A 17,235-nucleotide genomic window follows, 5' to 3' on the forward strand; every position below is an offset into this window, starting at 1 on the left:
ATATTGCACATCTCTGACTCACTCTCTGTCCTACATTTAAAACCACTTGGCCTCTCTTTTAAGGAAGAGTCTGGCCATTTCGTGTGAATGATAATATATGATGACAAAATTGCAAAACGTTTGAGTTTTTGAGTGAGTAGAGTTTCTAGAAAAAAAGCCAGTGTTATAGTCATAAAACAAAGTTACTCTTTTTCATACTATTAGCATTTCATTGTAGTTTAAAAAAATGCTTAATATCCCTGTAAACACATTGATGTAGATCCAAAGATCTAAAATTATAATGCATAAATGAACAAGCTAAAAGCATTGCTTTTAAATCCATTATTATACAATATTGTGAATTACTTCTGCTGGTACGTATATGCCTTTAGGACTTCCACCTCTTTGCGTGTGAAATGAGTTACCTATCTGAAATTTCAAAAATACATTTTTACATTTGATATGTTTGGACTGGAAACGTTTTACACGGTTTAACATTGATTGTTTAAAAAAATCTAGGAAAAATTACTTTGAATGAAATGACCCCCTCCCCCTCTCCCCTTTAAAATTACAAATGTGGCTCTACGGCAAACTAGGGTCCTCCACAAGTGTGAGATGAAAGAAAAAGTCTAAAAGAAGCAGCTTTGGGTTTTTAACCATCTGCCCTTTGGTTTATTAACCATCTGAACCTGCTCTGTATGCTAGTCCTTATGACTCCTGGTCTCAGTCCCACCCTGCCAAGCACAAGGCCTGATCGCAGCATCCTGCTTGGCGTTAATTGTCACGGCAACTGTCTCTTGGTGCGATACTCCCTGTGACAGCATTCAAATTCAAGCTAAACACAATTAATGCAGAGCAGCAGGATGTTAAAAACAAAATTTGTCACTGTTGGCATCAGAGTGTTAGCTAATTGCCAATCTGATTGGAGAAGATGCCTGTGTCCCCCTCCAAATTGCACCCCTGCCACCCCTTTATTTGTGCCAGATCCTCTCCTGCACGGAAAAAGACCCAGTGTGTTGGAGTAACAGCCTAGTGGTTAATATACATGTTCCAGACACTTCCACCACGGTGCTCATTTGGGAGATGTGTTGTGGCCGGTTCTCATTCTCCTTCTTCTCCATCTTCTCCCTTTCTTCCCTGTTGTTTTCACTACAATGAGAGTGAGTAAATGATGACAGAATTTTCACTTTTGCCTGAACTATCCCTTTAACTGCCAATGCTAACAAGCCAAACTCAAACCCCCTTGTATCTGTAAGGAAGAAGGAACGATTGAGAGAGAAAGTCAGAAGAAGGTTATAAAGAACACAAGCTGACGAGAGCAAACAGACCACCTGCAGTCCCATTTGAAGCAATCTGTTCAGCGTCTGGATCAAAAGAATCAAACAGACACACATGATATCGTGCTGCTGATGAGAGGGTGGGGAGTGTTTTTTTTCCTTTGCGATTACACCTCACCTAGAGGGCAGGGTAAAATATATCGTCTCATACTTCACATGGACTAGAAAATAGAAGAAAGGGTGTAGATGTATGCAATGACTTATTCATACAGTCTGATTCTACCTTTCTCTCTTTCTTCTCCTCCGAACACTCTCTCATCTGTCCTTGTAGCCTGAATTAATATGAAATCAATACTGATGCTATGTCCATACTAAAGTGAAATAGATGTTCATATCTAAGTAACAAAGACAAATTTCATTTTTTATTTTCTAGCAGCTGTTGGTGTTGCTGGCAGCGTCTCACCTCTACACTAGGGGGCAACATCATTCTATTGTACTTACCATCACACATAGGCTTAGAGATTTCTTGCCAATATCAACGAACCTAAATAATATTAAGTTTGATTTGATACTTTATCTCGCTAATTGGTAATTAATTAATTTTTTAAAAAACTGCAGCTTTTGTCTTAGTGTTTTAAACTGTATCCTGTGTCCTTTGTTTGTATGTTTATGTGTGCTGCAGCTGTAGCATGGCTGCAAAATGCATTTATATGAATAACAAAGAAATGCCTTTTGTAATTGTACCATGTTTTATAAGACAAGTATCTCAATTACTATTTCTCATACCAAGAACGTCCAAAATAAGCCGGCCGTTAGCATCCCCATTCAGGTCAATGTCAGCTGCTGTAAAAGTATAAATATATAAAACATCAATAAAACATTCTCTATCTATCTTTCTATCTATCTATCTATCTATCTATCTATCTATCTATCTATCTATCTATCTATCCTGTTGAAAAAAACATTCTGTATATACAGTGGGTACAGAAAGTATTCAGACCCCCTTAAATTTTTCACTTTTTTTATATTGCAGCCATTTGCTAAAATCATTTAAGTTAATTTTTTTTCCTCATTAATGTACACACAGCACCCCATATTGACAGAAAAACACAGCATTGTTGACATTTTTGCAGATTTATTAAAAAAGAAAAACTGAAATATCAGATGGTCCTAAGTATTCAGACCCTTTGCTCAGTATTTCGTAGAAGCACCCTTTTGATCTAATACAGCTATGAGTCTTTTTGGGAAAGATGCAATAAGTTTTTCACACCTGGATTTGGGGATCTTCTGCCATTCCTCCTTGCAGATCCTCTCCAGTTCTGTCAGGTTGGATGGTAAACGTTGGTGGACAGCCATTTTTAGGTCTCTCCAGAGATGCTCAATTGGGTTTAAGTCAGGGCTCTGGCTGGGTCATTCAAGAACAGTCACAGAGTTGTTGTGAAGCCACTCCTTCGTTATTTTAGCTGTGTGCTTATGGTCATTGTCTTGTTGGAAGGTAAACCTTCGGCCCAGTCTGATGTCCTGAGCACTCTGGAGAAGGTTTTCTTCCAGGATATCCCTGTACTTGGCCGCATTCATCTTTCCCTTGATTGCAACCAGTCGTCCTGTCCCTGCAGCTGAAAAACACCCCCACAGCATGATGCTGCCACCACCATGCTTCACTGTTGGGACTGTATTGGACAGGTGATGAGCAGTGCCTGGTTTTCTCCACACATACCGCTTAGAATTAAGGCCAAAAAGTTCTCATCAGACCAGAGAATCTTATTTCTCACCCTCTTGGAGTCCTTCAGGTGTTTTTTCATGTGTCTTGCACTGAGGAGAGGCTTCCGTCGGGCCACTCTGCCCTAAAGCCCCGACTGGTGGGGGGCTGCAGTGGTGGTTGACTTTCTACAACTTTCTCCCATCTCCCGACTGCATCTCTGGAGCTCAGCCACAGTGATCTTTGGGTTCTTCTTTACTTCTCTCATCAAGGCTCTTCTCCCCCGATAGCTCAGTTTGGCTGGACGGCCAGCTCTAGGAAGGGTTCTGGTCGTCCCACACGTCTTCCATTTAAGGATTATGGAGGCCACTGTGCTCTTAGGAACCTTAAGTGCAGCAGAATTTTTTTTGTAACCTTGGCCAGATCTGTGCCTTGCCACAGTTCTGTCTCTGAGCTCTTCAGGCAGTTCTTTTGACCTCATGATTCTCATTTGCTCTGACATGCACTGTGAGCTGTAAGGTCTTATATAGACAGGTGTGTGGCTTTCCTAATCAAGTCCAATCAGTATAATCAAACACAGCTGGACTCAAATGAAGGTGTAGAACCATCTCAAGGATGATCAGAAGAAATGGACAGCACCTGAGTTAAATATATGAGTGTCACAGCAAAGGGTCTGAATACTTAGGACCATGTGATATTTCAGTTTTTCTTTTTTAATAAATCTGCAAAAATGTCAACAATTCTGTGTTTTTCTGTCAATAAGGGGTGCTGTGTGTACATTAATGAGGAAAAAAATTAACTTAAATGATTTTAGCAAATGGCTGCAATATAACAAAGAGTGAAAAATTTAAGGGGGTCTGAATACTTTCCGTACCCACTGTATATATATGAGATGCGTGTGTATGTGTATTTCGGTGACACATTTGTACCCAGACGTAAGCTAATTCTGACAAAAGCCACTTTTTGTCCCAGGAAATTTTTCCCCCCAGAACTGTTGCTGTCTGCGTTTCCATCACGGCCTAAAGTACCGTGAAAATTAGGCAAATAGTCTGGTGACGTAGAACTGCACGCGACTGCTCCTCCCAGTCCAGGGCCATTTCTCAATACCAAGTACGCAAATTTCGGACTTGTGTCCTTGGTAGTTCGGACTTTGCAAGTTCGACTCGGAAGTGTGAACTCCCGGGGACGGAATGACGCAAGTCCGGTAATTCTGCAAATGGAACAGCAGCTTACTTGATCACGTCAGTCAGATCACCTTCATGGCTACTGCAATTTCCCTCACTGTATTTACAATAAGACAAAATATGATATCAAACACCACTGCCTCTTTTTGTTTTCATTTTAATTTGAATAAAGCTATAAATATTATAAATTATGAAACATAACTTTGTGCTCAGCCAAAACGATATGACCTGGAACAAATAATAGATTCATGAGACCAAAGACTGCCTGTTAGATTTACCCAAAACAAATTATATCTCATGTTTAAACACTATAGAGACATCAGAGCCAGTGGGAAATGTCAGAAGAACTAGCCAAGTTGAGGCTGCTTACAGCGGGATACATGAGCACTGACCACCCGGTGATCGCCTGTAGCTCACATCTCCAAAATCGGTGAAGCACATTTTCAAATAGACACTGTCTTTATTAATAAACCACAGATTTGAGTTTTAAAAAACTACATTCTCGACCTGAAATACTCTTACACTTCATGACAAAATAACAGTAATAATTTGAAAATTATGCAAATAAATGGTGGTTGAAATACAATGCTGTGTGAACTCAACCAATCATCATGTTCAGTGCCCAAGTCCCACGAAGTTCCAGACCTTTGAAAAAGTACTACCTCGCAAGCAGGGACTTTCTGAGGGACAAAATGTTACCTGGAACTTTATTTAGATCATGGTTCTTGCAGTGGAAACACACAGAGTACCATCCCAAAGTCCCTAGTTCCTGGGTAGAGTTCCTGTGGTGGAAATGGGCTTAAAATCTAAATTTGGGAATGCCCTCACTTGTAAAAACAGTGTAAAAATAAACCCATTTATTTATTTATTAGTTGGAAAAATGCTAAACATTTTCTAGGTTACATTTTTATACAGTAAGCATATTGGCTGCATATGCAACACTAAACAATCAGCTTGTGTCAAGTCGTTTAACTCTCTCAATATCATCAGTTACATTATAACCCGTTAGCCTGCGCCATCTAGAGTTTCATGACTGAACTATATATTTCAATCATGACAACTCTCTGAAGATTTTAACATGGTGATGGATATGACAATTTCAATGTATTGGGTCTTAGCGGAATAGATCTGCTTCGCTGCTACTGTTGGTTATTGCTGTAGTTGTAGATTATTGCTGCTGCTGCAAGCAAGTACAGGAACTTGCTACTGCCAATGCTTATGGCAATAAGGTGCCATGCGTATTTAAGGCATACTGCTGCTGTACAAATAGCATATAAAATAACCCCCAACAAAGCTGGAAGAAGAAAACAAAACCATTTAATTATGTATACTGCTGTTATACAATAACGTGCTTAAAAACATCCCTATAAGGCAAATAAATATAAAATATAACCCCCCCCCCAGAACAAGCAGATCTATTGCTAAGACATTTGTACTGCTGCTGCTCCGGAGAGCCGTGAAACCGTGTGTTTGCTATCTAATGACGCTTTTCCACTGGGTGGTACGACTCGGCTCGGCACGGTTTGCGTTTCCACTGCAGTTCAGTACCGCTTTAGAGTGGGCGGGATTATTCATATGTCGTTATAGTTGCGCCGCCTCTACTGCCACAACTCCTAAAAAAGCTTTTTAATTCCGTGTCGCCCTATCAAGCTCTCGCTGGATCCGCTCCTCTGTTATCAACGAGAGGAACATCTGTTCTTCCGCAACAGACAACAAAACTTTTTGGTTGTTAAAAAAAGGTGTGCTCGTTCAAAACAGTTGTGTTCGATCCTTCGCTGGCTGTGCTGATTTAAATCTAGTGGTTCTGTTGTGTTTGTGTTGCAAGTTCAGTGACGCAGGTAGTGACGATTCTCTCTGGCCAATCCGTGATCCGCAGAGTTTACATGTCACGTTTTGGTAACAGTACGGTTCACTTGGAACCCCAAACGAGGTGGTACTAAAAAAAGTACCAGGTACCAGGTACTGTACCCAGTGGAAAACCCCCCAAAAGTGAACCATACTGAGCCGTACCATGCAGTGGAAAAGCGCCATATGTGAGCCTTGCCGAATGGCTTAACACTAGTGAACTATTGCTGTGTGCATCTGATCAGTTGACCAGATAGCTTAAACTAGTGACCTGAGTTAAATGTTGTTTCTGGGCTAATGGAGCCCAGATAAATTAACTAGTGGCTTAACAATGTGAACCTGGGTGCTGTACCCTTAGGTTTATTTAACTAATTACCTAAATAACTATGAGTGTCTACCTAGGTAGAAATGTGCACTATGTGTGTCATTAACAAACAGGAATCACACTGTAGGCTGATAGATGAAGTAACCCCCAGCAACCACCTGACTCAGACTCGGGCGGCCTGAGCAAATAGTTTTAAATTTGTCATTCAAGAGTTGTAATTTTTATTAATTTTTTTTTCATTAACGTTCATCAACGTTACTGGAATGGAAATACTTACCTTTTATTAATAAGCTAACAAAACATTTGGCAAAATAATAAATCACTGTACACCCTGTAGTTGTGGTGTCATATGCCCAGGACTAATTCTGCCTCAAAAGCAGCTGCTCATTTATTTTGATAATTTAAAATATTTGTATTGCATGTTAAGAACAATAATGTTTGCATTGTATGAACACATCATTGCTAAAATGATGGTCTGGAGCAAGACACTACGGTGACTTTATTTAAATGCAGTTGTCTGCTTTTATATTAATTGTGTCCAAATTAAAATTCGCAACATAGAATTCTGTGCATGCTGCTGCTGAGAAAAATCTCGATGACTGAATGCCTATGCAAGATGCTGCTACTGCACAAAGCGACTTAACTGCTGTGAGCTCCATTAATTAGGCATATAAGTAGCTAGGCGAATATCTATTTTACTCTAACGCGGTGTCTACGCCAGATGCAAGTGGCACAACATGACAAAGTCAATAGACCTGTTATGATAGGTAAAGCAGTGCTATACGGCCAACGCAACAAAACTTCTGCTACTGCTGCTATTGATAATATTCACTAACATTCCAATACTGAGTTGAAGTACATGCTGTTGCTGTTAATGCTATTCACAATGTTGTTGTAGAAATTTACTGTGCGAGCTGTTGCAGTTGTAATATCTAATCAGAATTCTCTAAGCAAAATCTACTTCTGCTGCACAAAACCTACTCTAAGCCCTGTTGAATAAGCAAAGTAATACATGCCTATTGCACTTTAAAGAGTTAATTTACCCTCTATGAGTTATCACTAAAATTTCATGCAACTAAAGCTCTTTCTGCTGCCGCTGCTATATTAGCAGCAATAATATGACTTGCTATGCATGCTGCTGCTAATATTATTTCTAACCTTGCATCTGAATTAGCTCTGCATGCTATAAAATTTGCTAACATTGCGATCTGAATAGCTATGCATACTGCTGCAAAAAAGTACTTAGAATTGCTACTGCCCCTTTATTAAATAACCAAACACAACCAATTAATGCTTATTTCGCTTTGAAGAGTTCTATAAACCCTGTTGAATTGAATAGCAAAGTTATAAAATGCCTATTTCACCCAAAAAGTTTATTTCTGCTGCCGCTGCTATATTAGCAACAATGATAATTGAATTGCCATGCAGACTGCTGCTAATATTTCTAACATTGTGTAAGGAAATTTAACTCATTTGATCTGTAATGAAATTAATTATTATTATTTTAGCTCAGGTTTTGAGAGGAATCGATTATTAAAGATTCAATGTTGATTTCTTCAAGTTGATCTGATTCAACTACTTTGAGCTTAAACTGTATCGACGGTTCGTCCAGCGAACGTTAAAATCAGTATATCTTAACGATTCTGTTCATATTACTTTGTGACCAACGACAACATAAACAAAATGGTAATCTTATTAATTTTGAGCAAGGTAACAAGGATCTGGGCAGAGTTTTAACCTTAAAATTCACGACACAAGACAATACTTCTTTATAAATGAAACAAACGTTTATTGGCTATTCTAGATTACATTAAACTAAGCTAAAACACACACACAAACACACACACGTACAGTTCTGAAGAATGAGAGTTAACAGAGTTTGCATGAAGTTCCCAAAGTTCTAACACTTGTTTTCTACGAGTTGTTTAAATTCAACCTGAGAGAATCACAAAGCAGAGATTTGTCTTATGTTTACGGCTTAATTAGTTCAGCAGATAGAAGACCTTGTTCGTTACTTGCGTTTGTGCTGAAAAGCTTCCTTGTTGGCTGCTTGAGGGAATCCCGGAGCTTCGGATTGGTTGCTGAGATGACATCTGGATGACGTCCTTTTGGGAGAGCCCTCGGTGGTGATTGGTTGGTTGCCGGGTTACGCAAGAGCTTCAAAGTTCTTCTGAGAGAGTCTAATTTTGCAAGACTTTGACTTCTGCAGAGTTACGAAGCTTCAACGGAGTGGTTGAGTTCTGGATGGCCCGATCTCGTGATGGTGAGCGTGTGAGCACAAGTTGGAGTGCTATTAACGCAGCGAAAAGAAGCGAGCGGCTCTGAGTGAAAGAGCCATCTGGTTTTAAGCCAGTTGAGTTGGTCCATCCCTGAAGCGATTGTTCCAATCAGAGATCGGTTTCAGTATGTTTCCCCTTTTTGTGCATAAATTACATGCTTTCCGGTATCACGTGGGATACATCCTTGCCAGATTTTGTTAATACTTCTATAAAGTTTCTTAATGCGATTATTGTACATACTTCCCACTTTTCATCCATACCACTGTTCTGCAATTATCACACGCATTCATTCAACACTAAACTTAACATATCAATAGCTTTATCTGCTAAAAGGGGTTAAAAACATTGATTAAAGTTGCAAGGTTACATTTTCACACCTCAAGCATATATAATGCCTACAACATATTATTTGTGAATATAGTTGCCCTTTTATACACATAAATGATTGTCTTTTGAAATCATCCAGTGAGTTTTGCGTGTTCCTTTGTCTCTCAAAGAGAATCACGCGTTTTTCTGGAATTTAGAGAAAGGGGAGCACAGAGAAAACCCTGAGGTCAAGGAGGTTGTAAAAAGGTCCTGGTCATAGACCTGCTATTCTTCTCATTTGGACGTGGAGATATAAAATTGTCTCTTTTGTTGACGGGATTATTAATTTATGTGTTAAATGGTCATGGGTATCAAGCATCTGGTCCCTGAAGGCCCATCAAACAAAGATAGTTTGTATCCTCCGGGTGAGTTAGGGTCTTAGCACTGCTTTTCGTTGAGTCTCTTGAGAAGATAAGCCAAATGGGACAAGAACTGCTGAGACACTGAACTGACCCTGTATTAGTTTTACGACCGCAGATGGCTGCGGAGGATACTCTTCAGTTTGTTTCTATGGAATGTGGTTGTTTCATGTTTGACTCCATAGTTTAAATGGTTCTGTTTGAAGACAGAAATCCTACACATCCCCCTTTGGCTCAGTGATGTTCCTGGTGCGAACACTGGCGGTCACTGGAACAAGAGGCATAGAGAGAGAGAACAGGCACACACAAGATGCAAACAACATCTCCATCACTAACTGAATCCTGGTGCAAGGTTTGGGTAATTTGGGGAAAATTGGGTTAGGAACACTTGAGATGAGATGGGTGCATTGTTTAGGATTATCTAGAATTGGGTCGTTTTGATTACTCGAACTGTCAGGGGTTCGACGAGGCGGTATAGGCATAATCTCAATCAGGTTTGTTGAGTTCTCAGGTTCAGGTTCTTGGTCAGTTTTATCACGTCGGAACATGCGTGGGACGCTGGACATGCACTTGTTGAAAGACTCTTGGACGGCGTTCACTCGCTTGTGGAGGAGGAAGGCAAGTGTCAGAATCACAACATATTCTACAATAGTAGAAACGCAAAGCGCTGTGTCAGCGGCAGACCAAGACCGAATAATTGGTGCGCCAGCAGGCGGAAGGTGAGCAATAGCTTCTAAAGCTGTATCAACAGGAGTCAAATCAATAAGTTGCGTTCCTTCCTCCTTGATCCTTTCTTCCAATTCTGGATCGAGGACGAAAGAATGCTGTTTGAAGAAGGGTGAGATTTCGAGTTCGGCCTGATATCCGTCGTCGGTAAGGTGGTACAATGCTAAATCATCAATGTGGAGGATCGAGCCCTTTGGGACATTGATCCATAAAGTTTGGTTGGGCAGGATAATGCGCGTGGCAGTGTCATGTCAATCGTAGGTGAGGGTAGCTGTACGCACTGGGGTGTCGACTAGCCCTGGGTTTCTCGGATTTTGGCTTGTGTTGCCTCAATTTGGTTGACGATGGCTTTTCTCAATGATTTACGACAAAAAAAAAAAATTGGCGAAAGGAGTCAATCCTAGTTTCCGGACCTGGATTTAAAGTTGAGTTAAGGGAGTTCCTGGATGAGGGGACTAGAGGGGAAAGGAAATTGTAGTGAGGGGGGAAACGAAAAACACTAAGAGAGACACAAAGGAGAGAGAAAAAAAACAAAGAGACACAAGGACTCCGAATGAGGTGAGACAGCAAACGAGTGTCACATGTTTGGGGTACCTCCTCTCTACTAGAGCTTGGTCCTAGCAGTGTGGCGGAGGAGAGTGTGTAAGTGTTGTGGTTAAGCAAGGTAGCTATGTGTTTTCCTAGAACAACAGAAATTATGTTAGTGTGGTGTAGAGCATGGGATTGTCAGTCTGTGTCAGTTGTTTTTTCTCTTCCCCCTTTTCCTGTCGGTTGAAGCCCTGGTGCCTCTTTATCTGGTTTTGATGGACCCATCAAAGGACTGGCTCTCTGCGCCCTTGTCTGATTTTGATTCGATAGGCAACAGGTGAGAGCTTGTCCACAATCTCATGGGGCCCTGTCCAGTGAGGTAGGAATTTCTTTGACAGGCGATGAGGAGCGTTCTGCCTTGGTTGGGCGAAGCTGTAGTACCACACTTTATCTCCGATGTTGAGCTCCTGGTGAGAGGCCTTTTGGTCATAGTAGGCTTTTCGACCTTCCGCACTTCTTTGGAGTTATTGTTGCGCGGAGGCGAATGTTGTTCTCAGGTGTTGATGCAACTCCTCCAGGTACTGGTGAGTGGTATAGGCGGTGACGAGGTTCAGGTCACCAGATTGGTACAGCAGGTGTGATGGTAGTGTCATTTGTTGCCCCGTCATCATCTCGAACGGGGGTACTCTGGCAGACCGGTGAGGGGTGGCCCTGACGGCCATCAGTACCAGAGAAAGCTTAATATCCCAATCCTTTTGATTGGTGGACACGTACTTCTTCAACATGCTGTCCACTCGTTCCACTTGACCTGAGGAAATTGGGTGATGGCTTATATGGAGCTTGGCCTGTATACCCAGGAGTTTCCACACATCCTGCATGACTTCGGTGGTGAAGTGGGTTCCTCGATCAGAGTTGACCCTTAAAGGCAGTCTGAACCTTGAGAAGATGTGGTTCATCAAAAGGCAGGCTGTCGTTTCTGCTGTATCGTTGGGAGCTGGGAGACACTCTACCCACTTTGTGAATTCGCAAACCACAGTGAGGAAGTATTTGTTACTCCGTGTTGACTGGGGCAGGGGTCCCACTCAATCTATTTGGAGGTCAGAGCATGGGAAGGTCATTCCTTTCCATTACAGTGGTGCTTGGTGGTTTGGATTTGCAACACTGGCAACACACCGGGCATCCTTTTACGTACTCCCTTGTTGATTGTAGGAGCAGCCATCGACATATGCTGTGGGCATTCCTTCACACACATGCTCCTCGAAGTGCCTGTGGTTTGTCAGTTGCAGCGGTAAAGGTTCGTTGGGTTCTGCTGCTGTGTGCAGCGTATCCGTCGAACAGTCCTGGCAGGCTGCTAGCCCGTTTCCTTGGGATGATCTGTGGTTTTGGGCATATCTTGCCTCGATGTCCCGTCCTTGGAGCATCATTAGCCAAGTAGCTATGCCTGCGTTGGTTACCACGCCATCCCTGATTCATTGGCTGTTGAGGAAGGTTACTGGCTGGTGACAGGTTTCAATGATAACCTTCTGAGCTCCAATGTAGTTGGTGAAACGCTGGATGGCCCACACAGTGCAAAGCAAAGCTTTTTCGCAGTCTGAGTATTTGCATTCTGGGGGAAGCAGTGTTTTGCTGGCATAAGCGACCACTCGCTTGTCTTTGTCATGGAGATGATACAGGCCCGCACTGAGGCAGTGATTGGAGAATCCAGCGTCCAGATAGAATTCCTTTCCTGGGTCTGGGTAGGCCAGGTATTGGGCCGAGCACAGACATTGTTTGAGCTCGCTCATAGCTGTGTCCTGGGCTTCCAACCAAATGAATGGTTCGTCCTTTCTCAGGAGGGAGGTTAGTGATTGTGCAACGTCAGCGTAGTTTTCAATGAACTGTCTTGAATAATTGCACGCTCCCAGAAAGCTTCGTAGCTCAGAAATATTAGTTGGTGTCTTTGTTTTGGATTGCTTGGGTGCGTCTTGACTGTGGTTCGATGCCGTCTTGTCCGACAAGCAGGCCAACGTAGTTCACTTTGGTTTTGCACCATTGTCCTTTGTGGAGGGCGATTTTTGCTCCTGCTGTTGTCAGCTGGTTCAGGACATGATCAATTTCTTTGAGGTGTTCTGCCATATTTGAGCTTTTCAAAAGAACATCATCCACGTAAATGAGGTTGCCTCTGGTTCTTGCATCAGGGCATGCTTTGTTCAGGAAGATGTTGAATTCAGCTGGTGAGTTGGCATAGCCAAAGGGGCATCGTGTGAAGGTGTATTGTCGATTGGCAAAGGTGAATGCCAGCTTGTGCTGGTCATCAGGGTGGACGGGGATTGTCCAAAATCCTGAGGCGAAGTCCATTGTGGAAAGGATCATTGAGCCTTTGATTTTGGGAATCTCTTGGTCCAGCTGAGTCATAGGCCATCGCGATAATGGTATTTGCTGGTCTAATTTGCGATAGTCAATGGTGGGTCGCCATTTGCCATTGGGCTTTAGAACTGGCCACATCGGGGCAGAGTATGTGCTGTTACAGGGGCGGATGACCCCCTTTTCCAACATGGAGTCTATGACTTCTTGCACTGGCTCATATGACGCTATTGGAATCTTGTACTGTCGCACAAATGTGGGTGGTGCATTTGGGCTTGTCGGGATGCGCACACTGTGGATGTTGGTCAGGCCACAGTCCAGGGAGTCCTTTGCGAAGGAGTCCTTGTACTTGTACAGAACCTCTTTGAGTCCTTGCCGATCTGCTTCCTTGCGGAGGGCATCCACCTGTTGAATCTGTGCACCAAACCCGGTGTAGGGTTCCTCTGTTGTTGAGTCATTTGAGGGGCTCTGGGCCTTGACGGGCACCTGTGCAGGGGATTCTGTCATGGGCTGTGTTGAGATAGTGTAGACTGCGAGGTGAGTGTCGTCTGTTATTTCTGATCGGCATATGCTTTCTCTGGGCACTGGCAGAATAGAAGTGATGGCAATGGTTTCATTGGGTCTTTTGAATGTTACTGTGTCATCATATTCATCTGACATTAGTTGGACTGGTATGGGGCCTATGACCGGTACCATTAGCTCACAGTCGTGGAACGCCTGGTTTTGCGGGTTGTTCAGGTAGGATTTCTTGTCCGTCTGAAGTTATGGAGGTTATGGTTCTCGGAGAGTGAGGTGAAGGAGTGCTGTTCTCTGTGGCTGGTTGCTGCCTTCTTTTCTGGCTGCTAGTCAGGCTGACTCTGGTTTCTCTTTCTTTTCCCACGTCCGATCATCCTCCTTTCGGTGGAAGAACTCTTTCATCATCATTTTCATCTGCTTTTGTGAGTCGAAACACTGTGATGTCTTTTGTTCTTTTGTGGATTCAGTTTGAGCTCGGTCAGCTTGGAATCTTTGCTAGTTCCTTCGTTGATTCCTTGGACTGGTTTCCTCTAGAGCCAGCTCCTTTCTTTGAGTGTTGAAGTCAAGAACTGCTGTGGGTTTGTCGCCCTTTTCTGAGGCCATATTTTGCTTGCCGTAGGCTTAATGCGCCAAGTCTTGCAACTGTTGAGCATTCATTGTTTGCGGAAATGCGAGAACGCCAAGATGGTGGCTTACTCCAGGATGGAGGTTTCTCAGGAAGAGTGTTTTGAAGTTCAGATCGTCTTCCATGTTCGTTTTTTTGCGAGTTTCGAAGTATGCTCGTCTGAGTCGGCTGTAGTAGGAGATTCATGACGACCTGGTTTCATCTCCAGGGCAGCCACTAGTCCTTGTTTTGACTCAGGGTTAGCTAATTCTTGGATTAGGGCTTCTCGGAGCAGGTGGTAATCAGTCTTTGTGTGAGCAGGCTGCCGGTCCAGGAAACTGCACACTTCAGGGCTGACCGTTGATCGGAGCAAATAGAGTCTATCTTTGTCAGTGACATTGGGTCTCATTTCCAGATGGAAATCGACGTCTTGCAGATAAGCTTGGGCATCCTGGCTACCTGGCACACTTGGGGTGAATTTGCCAATGTTTCTAGCGAGCATGTCGAGGGGTTTGAGGTCCAAGCCATGCGATGATCTGTGGCTGGCTGGAGCAAGTTCTTTTAGCTTTGTCGTGAGGTAACGTTCTCCAGAGGGAGCCGGTGAATGTTTCAGCACTGCCCCTCCCCCTTTTACTCACGCGTCAGTCCAGGAACAGGTGACCCGGTCCTGCTTGGCAGGGGTGAGACTGGTGCTCGTCGTGTCCTTGTAGGCTCAGGGCGCAGCTTGTAGGCATGTCTGAGTTCCTCTCTGATGCTGTCAGACTTCTCTTTGACGTAGTCCAACTGTCGTGTTAGGTGGCTGACCTCATTTCTTGACTCATCCAGGTGAGTTTCAAGGGCTTTAATTCGGCCGTTCTTGTCTCTGAAGTCGGCCTTTGCCTTTTCCAGGAGCTGTTCGGCATATTGTAGCTTGTTGGAGAGATCAGCGTAGTCAGACTTGCCTTGTTCCATTTCTTGGGTTGTAGCTGCTAGGGTCTCTTTTAGCCTAGTGATCTCCTCCTCGGCGCCTTGTTCCATTTCATCAGGCCTTTCCCGTCATTCTTGAGCCTCCAGTTCTAGCTGCTTGACGCGCTTGAGTTGTGCGCGTGTTAGTTCCTGCTGGAGATGGGCGGCATGCCTGTCGCTCAGCTTGAGGGTGGCGATGAGTGTGTGGCTTATGCTAATTCTTTGTGACTGTAGCTCTGACTTGGGTCTTGTCTCATAAGGCTTGTTATGTCGTCAGCCAGCTGGTCCTGTGTCTGATGCTTCAGTGTTTCAGCAGCCTTAGGTAGGAGGCTGTCTGTTGCAACACTTAGCCATGTCTCGAGGACTTCCCAGCAGCCAACAGAGTCTGTTGTGTGAGACATGTTTTGGTGCGGTGAGGGAGATCTAGAACCTAGACTGACACAGACCTTGAAGAAGAGAAAACAAAACAAAACAAACAAGACAAAACAGGGGTGTAAGTGTGCAATGTCAAGTGTGGTTTTCACAAGAAAATAGCTGAGAGAGAGAAGAAAAAGGAGAGAGAAGTTTTGCTCCCAAATGTTAGGAAAAATGACAGGGTGGTGGCGCTGTTAAATTGATACACCTAGGGGGTTGGTTTTGCTGTGTTAGCAGGATAAAACTAACTTAACCTAAGTACTGAGGAAACCCTAATTTTCCTTTTGGGGTTTTGCCACTAACAGGCTTAAGCCAAATGGGCAAACTTATGAAAATTGAACTGAGTTAATTAAATAACTGAAGGAAAGAGGAAAGAAGGCCTAACAGGTAGACGCAGAACTTAATTGCAAATTAAATTAGAATTTCAAGTTAGAAATGGTATTTCTTGGTTAAAATTTAATGATGTTATCATTAAAATTGAAGAGAGCAATTAAATTTAAAATTAAGCAATAAGTACCTTGAAGCAGGGTAACCCAATCCTGATGAGCTACAGATTAAATAAAAATTTCAGAGCACTATTGACAGTTAAGGATTAAAATCTTAATGATGTTTGTCATTAAAATTATCAGAGCAATTATAATTGAACTGATCAGCAAATATTGTTTCAATATGGAAACTGGAACTGTAATTAATTATTAACTGAAATTAAAATTTAAAATTTGTAATTATGAAATTAAATTAGAAACTTTGAATCCCTAAGGATAGCAAGTTACTAATACCCACTGATGTTCCTACAATAATAAGGGCAATTAATTAGCTTAATCCGTACCATCCCAATTACTTACAAATTTCAAATCCATAATTACTTAAGTTCCTAATATCTACGGATGTCATTCATATTATAAGAGCAGTTATAGCTGAATTAATCACATGACCAGGATAAATTTTCAAAACGAAACAACAACAGCTATGGCCGTTTAAACTGCTAAGAGTAAACAAGCTGAAGGGAAGAGGACAAACCTTTAAACAAACATGATTATAACCAATTGTGAGATCGCTAATCTGACGGTTGGTTTAAATCGCATTGCAATAAGGTTTATAAAGTTTGCATCTGTCTGTTCTTTTCAATGGGAGGAGAGGAAGAGAGAGATAGGATGAAATCAGTATGAAAGCGAGAGAGATGAGGTGAAAGAACCCACTAGTGTGAGGGTTCAGATACACACATTTAGATCACATCAACACTTCAAAACACTGCATTTAAGGCCACACAATGCTATGTGCTAAACGCTAGCCTTCAATGCTACTAGCTTTGCATAGGCTTCAATGCAAAAGTGTTAGCTTCAGTTAGCTTAGCTCATGCTATTCGTTTACAAATAGCTTAAAAATGGTGCTGGCGAACTGCGCTTGCGCACTTGACAGTTACCTCCGGAAAGGGTTTCTTAGAACTTCCGGGTTACGGCTGTTACTATGGCAACGTACCCTGCAATACCTAGCCTGCGCTACACACAGTCTATGGCTATACACAGTTTACGCCCTTCATGTGAAATGGCGGCACATTTCACACTGAACAACCAAAAAGCACTCTTTAGATTCTTATCTTTATAACGCTGAACACTCTCACCTCGTTGGAGTGAGGTAAATTAATGTACAGATTTACTGCAATTCATTCAAAATGATGTTATTGCAGATCTTGGCGGATTTAAGCACTTAGTCTATTTATTCAGACAAAAACACAGGTGGATTTAACCACAATTCTTACTTGATCAAGATTTCACAATTCCCCCCCCCCCAAAAAATACCGTTCGGATACTCTCTGAGCACCCCCTTTTCAAGTTCATTAGTTTTA

Source organism: Sinocyclocheilus grahami, unplaced genomic scaffold, assembly GCF_001515645.1.
Source record: "Sinocyclocheilus grahami isolate Dianchi unplaced genomic scaffold, SAMN03320097.WGS_v1.1 scaffold1143.1, whole genome shotgun sequence".
Classification (NCBI taxonomy): Eukaryota; Metazoa; Chordata; class Actinopteri; order Cypriniformes; family Cyprinidae; genus Sinocyclocheilus; species Sinocyclocheilus grahami.